At 41.6% G+C, this 12,628-nt stretch overlaps 1 protein-coding gene across 2 annotated transcripts in view; it reads right to left on the bottom strand.

Annotated features, from left to right (window-relative positions):
- The window catches only part of FSTL5 (follistatin like 5), a 913,616-nt gene extending 901,573 nt beyond the window's left edge, over window positions 1-12,043 (bottom strand). For both annotated transcript variants that reach the window (XM_068278842.1, XM_068278843.1), the window contains exon 1: window positions 11,652-12,043. The gene's annotated coding sequence lies outside the window, so the exon portion shown is untranslated. The remainder of the gene's footprint in view (window positions 1-11,651) is intronic.
- Window positions 12,044-12,628: the final 585 nt, after the last annotated feature.

The raw sequence follows: 12,628 nt of genomic DNA, 5'->3' as shown, positions 1-12,628 counted from the left end.
TAGTAGAGAGGAGATATTGCTGATATTGGAATCCTATTGCCAATTCTACCGTTACTAATCCCGAGGGAGTACGGCACGTTAATTCTTTAGCGTGACTGGCATTACCCGGTTAACAGGTGGCATTGCTATGGTAACATGCTGTGAAATGCATACCTGTACTTAAAGTATACATCTGGCAAAAATCTTGTATAAAAACACACACCTAAAGCTGTCAGTCCATAGTTATGTCTATTAGGGCTATTCGGTCCGGGTCCCAACCTCTGAGGTCGGGGCCTGTGAACCGGAAGTATTCACCCTCAGTTTGAATCTGGGATTGGCCAGACACAGGCGCAGTTCATACAGAAAGATTAACTGCGCATGTGCCAGCGGACATTGAGGAAGCAAACTGCGCCCGTATGCAGCCAATCCCAGATTCAAACTGCGCAGGCCTGAGGTTGAATACTTTCAGTTCACAGCCAAGCCGGACCAAATAGAGCAAATACGAAGCATTTTGGAGGACGCGATCCATCCTTGCTAGACAGGAATGACAACCCTAGGTATGTGTTTTTACACAACATTTTTGCCAGATGTATCGTTTAATGCAGGGCAGCGAGCCATGGATCACCAGCTTCTGGCGTTGGGACAGCTTCTCCACTCTCCTCTTCACTGTACATGTACCATACAGCACCATATGGCTCCTGCCCCTGTATGTCATGTGACATGCAGGGGAGAGTCGTATGGTGCTGTATGGCGCTTGTACAGTGAAAAGAAGGAGCTGTCCCACTGCCAGAAGCTGGTATTCTAAAGCTCAACTGCTGCACTGCATTAGGTACAGGCGGGGCTTGGCAGACTGTAGTTATGCCCCTAAACCCCTGTTCAGATGTGTCCATTGCACTGGACATGTCATAATAGACTTGCTATTAATGTTCAACTTCTGCCTAGTATCTGTAAAAGTTGTGCAGGTTGGGCTTTTGCATTGAGAACATGTCTGAATGAATCATATGCTTTACGTCCTGAACATTATATCCGCTGACATGTCCCTGTTGTGGACTCTTTTGTGTAATGGACCAATTTTTACTTTAGTGTAAACCCTGCCTGATTATGTATTTTCAAATGGGTTCATGCATTGACAGTCCTTACTACTGAGAAATGCATGTTAGTTGCATACCAACATTTTCTTTGTGGGCCTAAAAAAAGAATGGCATGTATTTTTCTAATTGTTAAGAGTTAGAATGATGTTCTTTTCATTTTTTTTCCCAGAGCAGAATGTATTTGGTTGTTGTAAAACTGCAAAACCAATTTGTTGTTCCCAGGGCCCCCTGTTAATCATTAGTGACAAAAGACCTAGGAGGACCCCCTACTCCAAAAGGCCCCTTTATTCCTTTTGGTACTTTGGTCTCCACTTATTTACCTAGATACCTGCCATTTCCCTCTCCTGATCTCCAGTGCAGTATAATTTTGTTATAATGTGCGGTGTATGAGAGATGACAGCCAAAAGTGCTTGCACACATCAGAGGTGGGCAAGCCACTGTAGTTGTACCAGCACCATTTTCCTGACTGTATTACTCTCTATTGGAGGTTAGGTAACATAGTGCAGGCAACTGTTGCGAGACATGAGAGGTCACTTATTCCTTGACATCATTGAGGTGCTGGAAAGCATAATGGGATGGGAGAAATCATTGGGGAATAGAATGGAGACATTTGCATTTAGAGACACAATGAAAGAACTCATTAGGGGACATGGTGGAAGAACTTACTAGAGCAGTTTTCTCCAAAACTGTCCTCAAGGCCCACCAAAAGTGCATGTTTTGTGCAAATCCACAGAGGTAGTTGATCAGCTCTGCTGAGACACAAGTTATCCCACCTGTGACTATGCGCAGTTTCCTGAAAAACATATCCTCTTGGCCTTAGTGGGCCTTGAAGACAGGGTTGGGGAACTATGTATAAGAGGATACAATGGGGTCACGCAAGCTAAGGAACATAAAGGGACACTTATTGCTGGATTCAATGGCAGCTCTTGTTGGAAAGCATAACGTGGATTATTTGGCATACAATGGGAATGTTTGTCATGAGGGACATTATAGAGGCAATGAAGGATGTAATAATGTCACTTGGGCTGGGGACATGATGGAGCCACAGGTGTCAGGGAACATAATGGGGCATCTGTGCTCGGTACACAGAATGAGGGCACTTTTTGGCAAACCTGGGACATTTGATGAAGACACACATGTTTAGGGACATAATAGGGGTACATGTTGTGTGTACAGTATATACACACATCACACAATGTTAGCCTATAGAAGCTAGAATAACAGTCAGGAATCAGACAGGAGTTGCTGGGAAGTCGAGTAGGCCAAACATTTACTACACTAAGGAATGGGAAGCAGTAACCTCTGAGAAATGCAGGTCGGTGCTGAACTAGCCAGCATTCGTTTTCTTTAATATGGTTTACCTACATTTTAATGCAAGCCTGAAGTTGATTAAATTAAGTGGCCACTGTGTGAATCAAAGTTTTCTGTTGCTAGCTTCCAAATGGCCAGTGCTAATACCAAAATCAGAGCTTGTGGGGTTTATCATGTATCCCCCCACCACATGACCACTTTCATGCCTGTAAATTGGCCGAGGTCATGCATATTGAAGAAGATATAATGTTGAATCTTTTGGGCTACATAGCCTTGTGGTAGTAACACAACTAGAAAACATTGTTTTCTTGTTTACTCAGGTTTGTGTTGATGAATTTCAGTGCTGTACATAGACAAGGCATAGTGGTATTTAAAAATGCAATAGCTGTTAAAAATTGTAAGACACATGTACTAAATACACAAATGTGTAGTTATCTAAATGCACTAGATACCACAACCAGAGGTGATTGGAAAAAAAATATTCTAATGCGCTAATTGGCCACATCCAAATGAGGAAGTTAGGATCATCATTACAGCTTTATTAACTGTTTAGAGATTTGCTAGACCCAACTTCCCCTTCCTGGGTGATGCTAGTTAGAATGTTAGAAGATTTTTTTTGCTTATCACTTGCCACAACAGGCACCACCTAGTCTGATATGACGTACTGCAAAGGATCAGCAAGGTGGTGTAAGTTGAACAGAAAATGCAACTACAGGGGAAAATATCTGAAATTCTGTACACAGTGAATAAAATATAATTTTCTCAATGGTATAAAATCATTTCTATATATCAGAGAGTATTTTATATTAAAGGACACCTGAAGCGAAAATAAGCTAATGAAGTAAACAATTGTATCTATCTTCCTTCTCCTAAAAATGACTTTTTAAGATATCCCACAGTTTTATTTTATGTTTAAACCTACTTTTTAAGTTTTAACTGTTTTATTGTTTTAGCTCAATGATACATTCATTGAAGTATGCCAGAGCTAAAATCTATGAACCATTGGCCCTTTTTATCTCTCTCTCCTGCTCTCAGAAGTTATTTTCTGCTAGGAAAGTGTTTTATAGTTGGAATTTCTTATCAATGAGGGTCACACTGAATTCACTTCCTGTCTGAGTCAGGACTGAGTCACCCACTTGCATACCTGATATTTAACTCTTTCAGGCAGATAAAGAAAAAAAGGAACACAGTATAGTTATCTGTGTGCTTCCCACTGTACATACACATGTCTATCTCAGCATGTCACATGTCACTTCGGGTATCCTTTAACCATTTCTTTATGTAAATGACCATACATGGGGCTGAATTCAGCTCTTGCTACTCAAAAGGAGACAGAAAGCAATCTAAGGTAGAAACGGAGCCAGATGTATTATGCTGTAAGAGAGTGAAATATAAAAGTGCTCCCTGTAAAATATAGAGTAGCTGTCATTACTGTTTGACATTCGCTTGACTCAGCAAGTGAAAGCTGTGATGTTATAGATGTCAGTCCTCAGTAAAATGGCAGTCACAAAACATATTCAGTCCTTATGGGTCTAATCCTCTGTCACCTACAAATAGAGCAAAGTGTGCAAATACAGGAAAATAAATACATGCATTGGCACAGGCAATGCAAGTACAGCATATATCATGGTGACAGGGTGCTATTTAAAGAGGAATTGTAGTGAAAATAACATAATTAATAACATTGCTTATTTTTTACAATATTCATTCATAGATTATTTAGTCTGTGTTTGCCCGTTGTAAAATATTTCCTCTCCCTGATTGACACTCTGAAAATTATCACTGGTAGTGACATCTTTAGTCCTGCCAGGTGATCTGTACGGAATGTTCGTTTCTGAAAGTTCTTTGCACAAAGGAAGATACTGCTTGATTGGCAGTTAAAAAAAGTTGAGGTTCACAGGCAGCAAACTGATAGGACCATGGTCATGATATCACAGCATATTCACAACAATTACGAGACAGCGGACTAAAACCTGACAAGGACAACACAGTGTCAGAGGTCCAAGAGGGGGATGGGGAACTGTTTGTTAATGATTATTATCATTCAAAGTATCTATAGAAGTGATTATCACCAGCACAGGACCAATAGAGGACTAATACTGTGGTTTAGGGAGGGTCCCTCTGGCCCAAGGACCCCGATGCGGTCACAACCTCTGTACCCCCATTGCTATGCCACTGACTATCCCAAGTAAAGACATCAGAATGTCACTCAAAATGATTGCAAATTAATTTTTGGAATTTCTAGGAACTGTAGAGAAAATACAATTATGAATAAAAATGTTTAAAGAATGTGTAAAATCCTCTTTCACTCTTTCCTCACTCTGATGTATTACAGGTGGTAACATCTTGTCCTGTCAGGTAAAGCTCTGTGGAATGTCTGTATACTCTGTCTTCTGAAGCCAGACTCCCAGAATGCTGGGGGGGGGGGGGGGGGGGGGTAGGAGTTCCACACAACTTATAAATGTAGATCTCCTGAATAATTTACTATATTATACTATTTGTCACTATGGTGCTTCTTTAAGGCATCTCTAGTAACAAAGTCATCGAGATTATAAGTGACCGTGCAAAACTGGCTTGAAAAAATAAATAAATAAATAATCATGTGGACCTGTGATTTCACTCACACAACTAATAATTTACTGGCCTTTCAACAACCTTCAGTATAGTCTTGTATGACCCCGGCTTAGCATTTCAAACCTCTACCCCCTGACAGGTGAGTTTTCATTTGCCCTGAGGGATAATGGCCTCAATTCACTAAGATCTCGCTGGAGATAATAAAGCAAGAGAAAACTTACCACCACACATCAAAGCTTGCCTTATTAACGTGTAGAGATACGTTTTCACAGTGAGAGAGTTATATTATCTCTTCATTCCTTAACTACCTAAAGACCGCATCACGCCAATAGGCGTGACCGCGGCAGCAGCCCCATGATCACCTAACGCCAATTGGCATGAAGTCCTGGGGCCGGCTACTGCAGGAGATTGCACACCTCCCAAGCATCTCCTGCTTGGGAGGTGGAGCTCCGTCCCACCTTCAGTCTGTTAGACAGTTTTGCTAGTCTTTTTACTAAGTACAGCACTGCAATCTGCAGTCTGCAGTCCCCCTGGGTCACAAGAGAGCAATCGGCTCCCATAGGCTGAAGCCTATGACTGCCGATCGCTGTGATTGGCTGGAGGAGGGGGTGAGAGGAAGAGGGAGAACAGGATACAAAAAATATGTTTATTTAATAAATGACTATAAATATTTGTTAAAAAAAATATAAACTGGGGGGCGATCAGAACCCACCAACAGAAAGTTCTGTCGGTGGGGAGAAAAGGGGGGGGGATCACTAGTGTTCTGTGTTGTGCAGCCCTGCAGCAAGGCCTTAAAGCTGCAGTGGCCTATTTTGAATGGAATAGCCTGGTCTTTAGGGGGGTTTAGCACTATGGTCCTGAAGTGGTTAAGTTGCCTCCTCTGTAGTTATTTTCACATGCAGTTAATTAACAGCTTGTCTTTAACTTTAGAATTCTGGAGTTATTTTAAGGATTGAAGAGTTAACTAACGTTAGAGATCTCCCTTTAACTGAAAGACAGAGGAATTAACTTTAGGTTTTCCTGAGGTAAAATGTTTCCTGAATACGACATGCCTTATCACCATGGTGATAACTCTAGAAACGTTATTAAAGACAAGAGATAAGCTAAATGAATTGAAGCCAACGTGATTTTCTGTTTTGCTGAAATTTTCCTAAAAGGAAAACTTTACATGAAATGTACTTAAGGCAATTGGGAGGGTGAAATCACAATGCTCTAAAGTGGTTTAACAGGATTGGTGGGTTTGATATTGACCCTGAAGATTAAGAAAGTTTCTTAGAACTATACACAAACTATTCTTCTGCTTAAAAAAAGTTCACCATTATAGAAAAAAGTGGGATGGGGCATCTATTCATCATTACCTGCCTGAGAAAACATAAGGCTGGATTTCTTCATAGGCCATAATATAGCGTGTGTCATAGAGAAGGGCTACACAAGGGGAGATAGGGAATGTGAGCAGCATTACATATGCAAGAGAAAGTCTGCAAATGGAATTAAAGACTAACCAATGTTCTGGGTGTGATTTAAAAAAAAAAAACTTGTGCTAAGAAAGGACACCTTTTTAGACACCACACACATTACACAGATGAACACCCTTGTTCCTGTTCTAAGCATAGGAAATGTCTTTCGAAGGTAAACCTTACACGCCAGAGAAGTTCTGCATGCAAGAGTTTTTCTCTGTCCAGTCTGCAGTAAAAATGTAATGCTTAAAGTGAACTAGAGGTGTAAATAAACTGATGAGATAAGCAATTGTATCTATTATCCTACTCCTGAAAATTACTTTTTTTTAGATATCGCCCATTCTTATTTTATGTTTAAAAACTTAAAATGTAGTTTTAATGTTTTAGTGTCCGAGAGCTAAAATATATGAACTATTGACCTTTTTTTATCTATTCCTTGAACTCAGAAGCAGTTCTCTTCCAAGAAATAATTTTATGGCTGTAATACCTTATCTGTGAGGGTTAGACTTGGTCCCAACTGGAGAGAAAATGTCCCTTGCATACCTGAAAGTTAACTCTCGTTATTTGTATGCTTTGCACTCAACATATGCATGCCCATCTCATCATGTCTCTTGTCATCTCGGGTACACATGACCCATGAACACCAGGGAAGTCACACTGGTAAGGTAAGTGCTTCTTCACACTGTGGGCCATATTCACTAAATATTAGTAGTTGCCGTGCGCAGGTAGTACATGGCAATTTTACCATGTGCTACACTAGAAATGCAAGTGATGTGGTTGCACTTATTGCATAATGTGCCCTACACAGGGAATGTGGTTGCACTTATTGCATAATGTGCCCTACACAGTTTCTGTAAGTAATGGTAAAATTGGGAGCACATGGCAAGTTTACTAATATTCAGTGAATATGGCCCTATGTAGGATGCTGTCAGTTTTAAGGCAAAACCGCATTAAAACTCACACCCAGTGTTAATCATTGGGCTCATTGACATCTACTGCATTTTTGCATGCATGTTTAGATAACTGATGGCATGCTGCATCCTTTGTGGACAGCACACAGGTAGCGCCTATAAATGTGCATCCCACACATCTGAAAGAGTGTATGCAAATATGTAAGATAATGTGACTAAGGCACAAGTGTCCTTTTAAGGCCCTTTCACACTGAGTTGGTTGCATTGCAGTCAGCTTGCAATGCAACATAGCTGAAACATCACACTGCAGGGTGTGACCATACAGTGAGCAATACAGTACAATCAATGCATGCCTCACTGCCACTGTAAACGCATGAGTTACCCAGACTGCAACGCAACATATAAAATCAGATCCAGGAAATTATAGACCTGTAAGCTTAACATCAGTTGTATGCAAACTATTTGAGGGGTTACTAAGAGATGCTATACATGACTTCATAGAAGAAAATAATCTTATTTCTCAGCATCAACATGGTTTTACTAAAGACAGGTCCTGTTTGACTAACATGCTCAGCTTTTATGAGGTAGTGAACGCTAATGTGGATATTGGGAATGCTGTAGATGTGATATACAAAAGCCTTCGACACTGTCCCACACAAAAGTCTGGTGCAAAAGTTGAGGATGCAAGGACTGGGGAAGAGTCTGTGTGCATGGATGGGGTACTGGCTAATGGACAGAAAACAAAGAGTTGTGGTCAATGGATCGTACTCAAAATGGGTGACTGTTAGCAGTGGGGTCCCACGGGGGTCTGAACTGGGTCCAGTGCTCTTCAATTTAGTTATTAATGACCTAGTAGATGCAGTAGTGAGCAATGTTGCTATTTTTGCAGATGATACAAAATTGTGCAGAATCATCAACTCTCAGGAAGATAGTGTCATATTGCAACAGGATCTGGATAGGATGGCTATATGGGCACATACATGGCAGATGAAATTCAATGTTGACAAATGTAAAGTCATGCATTTTGGTCGTACCAATGGTCTAGCACCATACAAAATAAATGGGATACAGTTGGGGACATCAATCTTGGAGAAGGACTTAGGAGTACTCATCGACAACAAGTTAAATAATCGTACTCAATGCCAAGCCGCTGCAGCTAAACCTAACACAATTTTGGGATGCATTAAAAGGGAAATATAAACTCGAGATGCTAGCATAATATTCCCCCTGTTAAACTCTCTAGTAAGGCCACATCTGGAATATGGAATTCAGTTCTGGGCACCACATTACAGAAAAGATATTGCAGTTTTAGAGCAGGTGCAGAGACGAGCAACAAAATTGGTACGTGGGATGAAAGGTATCACTTACCAAGAAAGGTTAGATAAACTTGGTTTATTTATTCTAGAGAAAAGACGCCTTAGAGGGGATCTAATTAACATGTATAAATACATCAGGGGGCAATATAAAAGCTTAGCGGGTGAGCTTTTTGTCTTTAGGCCTTCTCAAAAAGACTAGAGGACATGATCTGCGCATGGAGGAAAAACGTTTTATCCATTTATTTAGGAAAGGGTTCTTTACAGTAAGAGTGATGAAGATGTGGAATGCATTGCCGCAGGAAGTAGTTATGGCAAATTCTATACCATGCTTTCCTTGCGTTGAAAGACATCCATGGCTACAATTACTAGGTAATGCCCAATAATGTTGATCCAGGGATTTTATCTGATTGCCATCTGGAGTCGGGAAGGAATTTTTTCCCTTTTGGGGCTAATTGGACCATGCCTTGTAAGGGTTTTTCGCCTTCCTCTGGATCAACAGGGATAAGTGAGGGAGCAGGCTGGTGTTGTACTTTATTTTCTGGTTGAACTCGATGGACATATGTCTTTTTTCAACCCAAATAACTATGTAACTATGTAACTCTCCTTGTCTACCTGTTTATCAGAACGATATGGAAGAATAGATTGCGCTGAGCCCATAAAACACTCCTCTTTCACCTTTCTGGTCCACCCTTGTATCCTATTTACCTCCTTCTCTGCCTCTCAGATCTCGCACATGTGGGCCTGCGGCGATTCACTACAGTCCTCAGCAGCGAGATCTGAGAGCCGGTAACAGGATAGGGCATATCACCCGGCATCAATGACACCCGGCGTATAAGACGACCACTGACTTTTCAGAAGATTTTCAAGGGTTAAAAAGTAGTCTTATACGCCAGAATATATGGTTGGTCTTAGTAGCTGTTACCCTTTTGCTTTACTTTTTTTTTTTGCTTCCATTATAATAAATCAGCCCCACTATCTGCTTGGAGTTGAATAATCCCATTATACCTGTTGTGTAAATCTCTATGTGTACTCTGCTTTCCTTCCTCGAGCCTGGCATGCACATGTACTGGTGGATTAACCGACATACAGCCAGATTATTGTTTGTGGGGGTTTATTTTAGATTGTGGATGTGACATAACATAGAGTGGTACTGAGGTTATGTATAGAGATGTGCAGTGATAGCACTACATAAATACAGTAAATAAATACTACAGCATTAGGGAGAATCATTTGGAAATGGTGTTGCCTGGACCACTCTGCTTGCTTCCCTGAAAGCTGCTGTGGAAATGATCATGAAGTGAACCGGGATTTTCATTGCTAGCAGCCAGCTTTGATTCACTTTACAAATGAGTTTGTCACGTTCATGGCATGCTATTTTCCGGGATCAATACGATTAGTGCAAATTGTCCACACAAGCCAAACGCTTACGGCGTGCAACACAGCAATCTGTACTGGGAGAGAGGAGCACAGAGCTCGCCTCACCCGGCTTTTTACGCTTGATAGTAACATAATGTGGGTAGCAGGTGTCCTATCGATTTACCCTGTGCATCAATGTGTCCCTGTTTAGAAGGTTAAGGCTTGGAGCTTTGCTGGAAGGTTAGGGGTTAGATTCAGGGTAGATTCGCATCTGGGTGTAAGGGGTAATGGTATGCACCAGGCAGGTTAAAGTAAGGCACCAGGCAGTAAGGAGTTAAGGTTAGCTATGGTTAGGATGGGTGGTGGTGGTTGAGAAGGGGAGTAAGAGTGCCCATTAATTATACAATTTTGATTATACAATTTTACCAATTCTTTGTAAGATGAGAATTACCTACAGTATCCATCCAAAGTATATTGACAGTATACCATTTTACTACATACATTTGGTAAGATTGTACAATCAAGATCAGTGTTGTAGCTGAGGAGCTTGGAGCCCCAGTGTGAGTTTTAAATAGGACCCCAAGCACTCTATTTATATGGATATAGAGCCCCAAAACTTACCAAGGACAGTTTCAGTGTCTGAGAAGTGTAATCAAAGTAAGAAAACAGTTGGTTAAGGTTTACTACTAATCAATGGACATATAGAGGGGTTTATTACTAATATAGCACCAATGAAAATCTAATAAGGTGGATGAAGGAGGGCCCCTGAGGGGCCCCTCTGGTCCAGGGGCCCTGGTGCGGTTGCAACCTCTGAATCCCTTATTTCTATGCCAATGATCAAGATTATATTGCAGATGGGCACCTTTAGGCTTCTTGAACAGGACACCAGTTTGCCTGTAATCCAACCAGGGTCAACGGAAACACACTTAGCTCATACTGTATAGCCCCAATCCTCATTTAAGATGTTCCTAGTGGTCACACGAGTCAAAACCAAAGCAAACTGTATCTGTTTAGGAAATGCACCGCTTGAATATATTACTTATTAGTATGGTCATTTGTGAGCGTCTTGGAAAGGCTGTTAATAAATATGTCTAGCGAGAGTGCCTTTTTCCAGCATCTGATATAGAAAGCCAATAGAGCAGCTGAATTGTGTAGGAACAATGCAAAGCCTGTATGCAGAGTACATGTGGGCTCTCTGGAAAGTACCCATGCCATTTAGCCTCTGCTGTAAACACGATGCCAGCGAAACACACCAAGTGTTAAACAGTAGCACTCCTTACGGTAAAAGCATGCATGCTAAAATAATTCAATATGCAAGCAGACTCTTTTAACTAACTGAACAACAGACTGCCAGGGCAACAGCATGGGCAGAGCTCAACTGAATGGCCATTCATTAAAAAATATCTCACATCAGCACTGACCTCTTAGCAGAACAGCAGAGGCTGTGCTGAGCATCAAATGAAACTTTTATATCAACTTGCTGAAAAGTTGCAACACACAAGACTATATGCTGTCAACAAGATGGCCTGGAGGGTTAATCCCCTGAAAACAGTAATAATCGCTGTACGAGCTACTGATAACAGCAGAGAAGAGCGGCAATGCTTTCAAAACGTGATACAGTTTCCACTCAAGTGCAATCGGATCCACATATCATACCTGTGCTGTATGGAGACTTTACGGGTGTTTTAGGGTAATCCAAAAAGCCAGCGACGCGTGCACTACTAAATCCAGAAAGTGTTTAGGCAAAACAAGATTAAATTCCCAACACCAAGCGATTAAAGCGGTATCCAGAACAAGGTTTCCTATGGTACACCCCCTCGATCTCCTGGATGCAAGTGCAGATGTGTAGAGAAGATAGACGTGTGAAGTCTCCCCCCAGTAGCGTCCGGAGCTCCTCACTCCCGTTTTGTTGAGCGGAGGGCAGGAAAGGCAGCTGGCTGCGGTCCAGAGTTCAGAACCAGCAGATAAGTGGACAGCGCCTGCACAGCACAACTCCCTAGTCAGTGTCTGAGCCAAGCCGAAGCCATGCCCACTCCCTCAGATCTGCTCTTCTCAGGGACCTCCCCGCCTTAGTGCAGACGTCATATGAGCTGTCAGTCCATCTGCCTCTTTCACTCTTTAACATGTTTGATGTAAGCTGTTCAAGTGTGAGCCTCCCCGCCAGCACGGGAGAAAACAATGAGGAATTAGAAGGAGAGGAGGCAACTACAAAGCTGGACTGACATCCACAGCTTGGGACTACTTGAATGACCATTCAGAGCAGCTCTACCCATTCTGTTGCATTAGCAGACTGTGGATGGTTGAAAGAGTCAGCTTGCATAGTTAAAATACCCTAAAATGTATGGTTTTGCTATAAGGATCATGTACTGTTAGTTATATTTCATGATGTATTGTGCTTACAGCAGAGGCTGAATAGTAGTATGTGTGTGAGAGTACTTTTCAGAGAGCCCACACGTATTCTGCATACAGACTTTGCATTGTTTCTGCACAATGTCAGCTGCTGTATCGCTTTCCATTATCAGATGCTGGAGAAAGGCGCTCTCACTAGACAGATTTATTAACAGCTGCTCCAAGATGCTCACAATAAAGATAATAACAAGGAGCATACTCCAGTGTTCTGTTTCTTAAACAGA

This window comes from Hyperolius riggenbachi, chromosome 1 (assembly GCF_040937935.1).
Source record: "Hyperolius riggenbachi isolate aHypRig1 chromosome 1, aHypRig1.pri, whole genome shotgun sequence".
In the NCBI taxonomy this organism is placed as follows: domain Eukaryota; kingdom Metazoa; phylum Chordata; class Amphibia; order Anura; family Hyperoliidae; genus Hyperolius; species Hyperolius riggenbachi.
The sequence above is the reverse complement of the archived record's forward strand: the minus strand, read 5'-3'. Positions and strand labels throughout refer to the sequence as shown.